The 5,674-nt window shown below is 33.4% G+C and overlaps 1 long non-coding RNA gene across 3 annotated transcripts in view; it reads left to right on the top strand.

The window, feature by feature from the left end:
• The first annotated feature begins 712 nt into the window (after positions 1-712).
• LOC111088867 overlaps positions 713-5,674 on the top strand; it is a 13,285-nt gene continuing 8,323 nt past the window's right edge. For all 3 annotated transcript variants that reach the window (XR_002613249.1, XR_002613251.1, XR_002613250.1), the window contains exon 1: positions 713-876. This is a non-coding gene — a long non-coding RNA (uncharacterized LOC111088867). The remainder of the gene's footprint in view (positions 877-5,674) is intronic.

The raw sequence follows: 5,674 nt of genomic DNA on the forward strand, positions 1-5,674 counted from the left end.
GCATTTGACTCGCAATCTGAGTGTCGCGGGTTCGAATCCTCGTCCCACCAAACATGCTCGCCCTTTAGCCGTGCTGGCGTTACTTGTTACGATCAATCCCACTAATCGTTGGAAAAAGAGTAGCCCAAGAGTTGGCGGTGGGTGGTGATGACTATCTACCTTCCCTGTAGTCTTTCACTGCTAAATTAGGGACGGCTAGCGCAGATAGCCCTCGTGTAGCTTTGCGCGAAATTAAAAACAAACAAACAAACAAATCGTTGTGGAACTGGCAGTTCAACTCTTCTGTCTCTAGCAGTAGTAGAACAGGTTCAATGAAACAGTAGTAAACTTTAGTCGCCAAACATATTCACCCTATCAGCCGTGAGGGTGTTATACAGTTACGGTCGATCCTACAATTCCTTGGTAAAGAGTAACCCAAGAATTGACGGTGGATGCTGGACCAGAAACTAAAACATTAAAAACTTAAAGGTAAGATGAATAAAACGAACTGTTGTTTTTTATTTTATATTTAGCTTTCAGGGGGTTTCTCACTTCAAGTAAAATTGTAGAGTTAAGGTTATGTTTGTTTAATTTGTATGCATCGCCCAGTAACTATTTTTGTGTCTTGGTTTGCAGTTTTCTCGAGTATTTTATAAATATTATGATTATTTTATTATTCAAAATTAATTGAAGCAACTTAATGTTCACGTGACTGAAGAGGAAGCAGGAGGAAAGTTAAGTTGGTTTTGGACATATTTTCAAAGTCTGAGTTGCTTATATTTCTAACCGAAATCTAGCAACCCCAAATTAACTTCAATAAAGAGGTAACGTTAAGGAAAGTTTTTAAAACACAGAACGAAAATTTATTTCCTTGAACAAACAAAACTCTCCACTCGAGTGAGTAAATTCAACTTCTGTTTCTAAGTTTAATTATTTAGTTACATGTTACGTTAGCAAGACTACTGAATAGTTTGTAAAACGAAATTTTAATGTCAAAGTTTGAGGCTAATATTTTAGTTGTATTACTAACTTAGGCTAATTGTTAATACTAATTAACCTAACCTGAGTTGAGAAGAAATAGAAATTATGGATTTTCTTTCCCCACAAATTGATTTATTCAGCGGAACTCGGTCCATGTTTTGGAAATTATATGTTTCAAGTCTGCTTTGGTCAAGTTTGGACTTCATCAGTTCATGCCTAATCGTGTCAAAGCTAATTAACTTATCCTTTATGTCGGGACATATTACATTATAATACTTATAACATACTCTTAGAAACAAGCTAATATTTTAATGTTAAATAAAGAAGGAAAACCAGTCATACAAACCAGAAAAATTACATTTTACAGAACATGTATTTAATTAGGCTTACATTTACAAGTTAGGAATGGTATTATTATTAGTATTGGTACTACTACTAACTGATACTAGTACTAGTGATAGAGTACTGAGTACTAATTGTTTTTGGAATTAAATAATATAGTGACAGAAATTCAAAACGGTTTTAGTAAATTTAGACAAATAATAAATCATCTAATTTAGACTTGCATAAACTATAAATATTCAACAAAATTCACTGAAAAGTAGTGTGTTTTCATGGCACAGGTAAAGCTAGTGGGAACAACTGAATGGTATTATACATTGGCTATCCAGCTTTATGGAAATATAAAGATGTTTAGAGTAAATTACTACTGAGGCACTAGTCCCAAAGGTGTGAGGTTGTTAGTCCTATCTTATTTATCACACGTGTGAACAGCATGGCTTTTTTATTCTTTAATAAAAATTACTGTTTGTGTACACAATAGTGTGATGTGACTATCCAGAAAGGTCCCGTAGATAATAATTACTATTGCACAGACTTCAACTTTTATTGAATTCAAATGAAGAATGGTACAAAAAATACATGATGAAAATAAATGCACAGAAATAAGATTACCTGAGTAACCACACAAATAATATAAAAAAATAGTCTGGAGGAAAGTATACTATATAAAATTAAAAAGTTTATCTGACAACAGAAATTTGTAAATCATGTATTAATGTTTGAGTATCCAGGTCCAGCGTGACATAAAAGTGTCAAATTCAACAGAGTTTAATTACAAACTATCCAAAATTTAAACCTTTACACAGCTGACACAGTACCTAGACTGTCGTGTATATTACCAGTTATATTTTTTCAATATTCAGTTAACTACTTCAGAAAAATATGTGAAGAAAACTCGTCTCTTATGTGACCATTGAAAGTTTTGTTGTAGGTGTTAACAGTAGGGTTGGATACTTTGTCCTTCATTATTAATTATTCTAACTCTCAGTAACAATGAATGAAGTTTATTAATTGTTTAAAATTTGACCGTTTGTGTTAGATACGGATATTAATATAAAAGTAGACTTATAACAAGATTTTAACACGTTGTGTAAGAGCAGAGATGAGTCGTGGATATTCATGTTAATAGCTGTGTGATACCCATAAAACTCTAATATGTATTTCATTTCTCATCATCGGCTGTATGGGTGTTCCTACATTAGTCCGGAGTTGTATCCTACTTCATTATTCCTCCTGTACTTTATTAGCTTATAATCATTAAGTTACTCCTGATTTTAGGCTCTGGATATTCTTTGAACTTTTAACAGATGTTAACTTTCTGCTGTTTTTTTTCTATTTGGATTTTTTATTAAATATTTAACAAATGAACACACAAAAATAGTGCTATATTTTTAAGGAATTTTATAAATTCTCATTGATAATGCGGTGAAGTTACAGTGGATTAATTAATGTTAAATGTTGTGTTCATCAGGGTTTTATGCTAGGTTAGTTGCCATTTCTCATTGTCATTAATAATGGTGATAATGTAAGAAGTAGTTAAATTTGCAGATGATGTTAAAGCAATGAGTATTTCATATTGTACTGACAGTGTTGTACTGACTGGTTTTACACGTAGAATATTCTTTTTAATCTTAATAAAAGTAAGTTTGGACATATGATGCTTGGAGACGGCTCAAATGGGTAATGAAGAAAAACTCTAATATAAGTTTAACATAACAGCAAATGTTCAACGTTTCAACAAGGTTTTGTCATCATCAGGTACAAGTAGTTTACATTGTACCTTGTACTTGTACCTAATGATGACAGAACCTTGTTGAAACGTTGTACATTTGCTGTTATGTTAAACTTATATTAAAGTTTTTCTTCATTACCCATTCGAACCGTCTCCAGCCATTATTAGTCTCAAAGTTGGTTCCTCGTCATCGAGTTTAAGTTTGGACATATCGGTTATTGCAGCACTAATTATTCTGTAGCTTGCTGGGAAAAATAAGTTAACGAAGAAAATAATCTGGGCATAGATAGCTATTTGAAAATCTCTAAAGCATTGTAGACGGTATGTTAGCTAGTAATTAAGCAAATAACCCTTGAGTAGCTTTGTACCAAATTTAATAAACAAAGTTGGACAGAATTTTAAGATAGTATGCATAGAAATATTTAGTAAAATTTAAAGGAGGAAATCGTATCACTGTATAGATGCTGGTTAGATTAATTAATATAATCCATTGGGCATTGATTACATCAACTAGTGTCATATAAAAAAAGAATCATGTTTCTGCTGATTGCTTTATTTCTATTATTCCAACTATTCAAGTATTTGAAATATTGCCTTTATTATTCATTATTATTATTACTTTTTTTGAATAATTCAAGTCTGTTCTAATTTGGGGCATGATTACTGATTATTGTGATATCAGATTTATGGATTTGGTTCTATTTCCACCACCTATGATTGCCCTTTCAGCCAAGAAAGCTTTATATTTGTTTTTGGGTTATGGTAAAGCTACTAAGGCTATCTGCATTGTACTTAATTTTGAACTGCCAACCAGAGGGAAGGTAATTGGCAAAATACAAAGATTAAGCAACAAAAGGTTGTGAAACTAAGGAATAGAGTATAAATATTACATAAATTGAGAATAACTAGTTATAATAAAGCTGATCTATACATGGCTATTGGTACAGTTTTCCTAGCTACACAGTTTGTTTCACAGGAGTCTAACTCCATCTGGATGTTGAAGATGACATTTCTTAGTTGTTGCTTTGACTCTACAGGAGAGAGAGAGAGATTCTGCTTGTACCGTTGTGATAAAGACATTTCTGTCGTAAGGTGCGACTTCAGTATTTGTAGCCAGTAAACGTGATATTCTTTTATTCTCATTCGAATATATTTATTTCTAGAGATGACATCAGTATCTAGTAGTTGTGTTATAGAAGAATGCTTTATGAATCTTATTGATGAAAATGTCCCACATTTGTAGGGGTCAAATTACCATTACCAGTGTTACTTTATTTCTACATTTTTAAATTTAATGTTCATATTTAATCTCTGTACAAATTGTATTGGTTAAATGACTCTGAAAAGGTACGGATTTTTTTTGTTACTAATCCTGAACATCTTCATTTATAGAAAATGGTCTTGTGAGTCAGAGATCCTCGTGTCATTTCGTTACCAGTAATCGTGTTACTGGGAGTCAGTGTGCAGCACTTGTTACTTTAGTGCATGTATAAGAGGCAGTACCATATTAGTGGAGATGAGTCACTCTAATATATATTCCTAACCTAGAGAATATACACCAGAGCTGGATCTTTACTCCACACATCATAAACTCTATTTTCAGTTTGATGATGATCATGTGTGTGTGTGTACAGTTAGTGTACATTCAGTGTCCACATATCATACAGTCTATCTTCAGTTCAATGTCCATGTGTGTACACATTTAGTGTACGTTTGGTATGAGTGACTGCAGGTACTCAGGCAATTGTGGAAACTCCAAAGCTGTGTCAACTTCATTGTCTTTGGTAAAGATAGGCTCTTAGCAGTTGTAATTAACACTGTTGTCCCTCTAGAAGGAACCTATAGGTTGTTATATACAGTGTCCAGTAGTTTCCACTATTCTGTTGGACACAGTAGATAGCCTGATGTGGCTTTGCTATAGAACACACAAAAATGCAAATTGCGTCAGAAAACAAACTACTTTCTCTGCGGGTTCTGGATACTCCTTAAGTGAATTTCTTTTAACCTCTGACCTAAATGTTGCGTCGCAAGAAAGCTCCAACAAGCGCTCTTCTTTCTCAGATGTTGTTTGTTATTAAGCACAAAGCTACACAAAGGGCTATCCGTTCTCTGCCCACCACGGGTATCGAAACCCGGTTTCCAGCAGTATAAGTCCGTAGACATACCGCTGTGCCACTGTGGGGCTTTCTTTCTCAGAGAAACCAGTAAGTTGGTCATTATTTTGTAATGCACGAAAACTCCAAAATATAGAATATATTTTCCACTTTAACTTATAACCCATATAACGTGTTCCCACTTTAACTTATAAGCCATATAACGTGTTCCCACTTTAACTTATAACCCATATAACGTGTTCCCACTTTAACTTATAACCCATATAACGTGTTCCCACTTTAACATATAACCCATATAACGTGTTCCCACTTTCACTTATAACCCATATAACGTGTTCCCACTTTAACTTATAACCCATATAACGTTTTCCCACTTTAACTTATAACCCATATAACGTGTTCCCACTTTAACTTATAACCCATATAACGTTTTCCCACTTTAACTTATAACCCATATAACGTGTTCCCACTTTAACTTATAACCCATATAACGTTTTCCCACTTTAACTTATAACCCATATAACGT

The sequence above is a fragment of the Limulus polyphemus genome, unplaced genomic scaffold (genome assembly GCF_000517525.1).
Source record: "Limulus polyphemus unplaced genomic scaffold, Limulus_polyphemus-2.1.2 Scaffold4613, whole genome shotgun sequence".
NCBI lineage: Eukaryota > Metazoa > Arthropoda > Merostomata > Xiphosura > Limulidae > Limulus > Limulus polyphemus.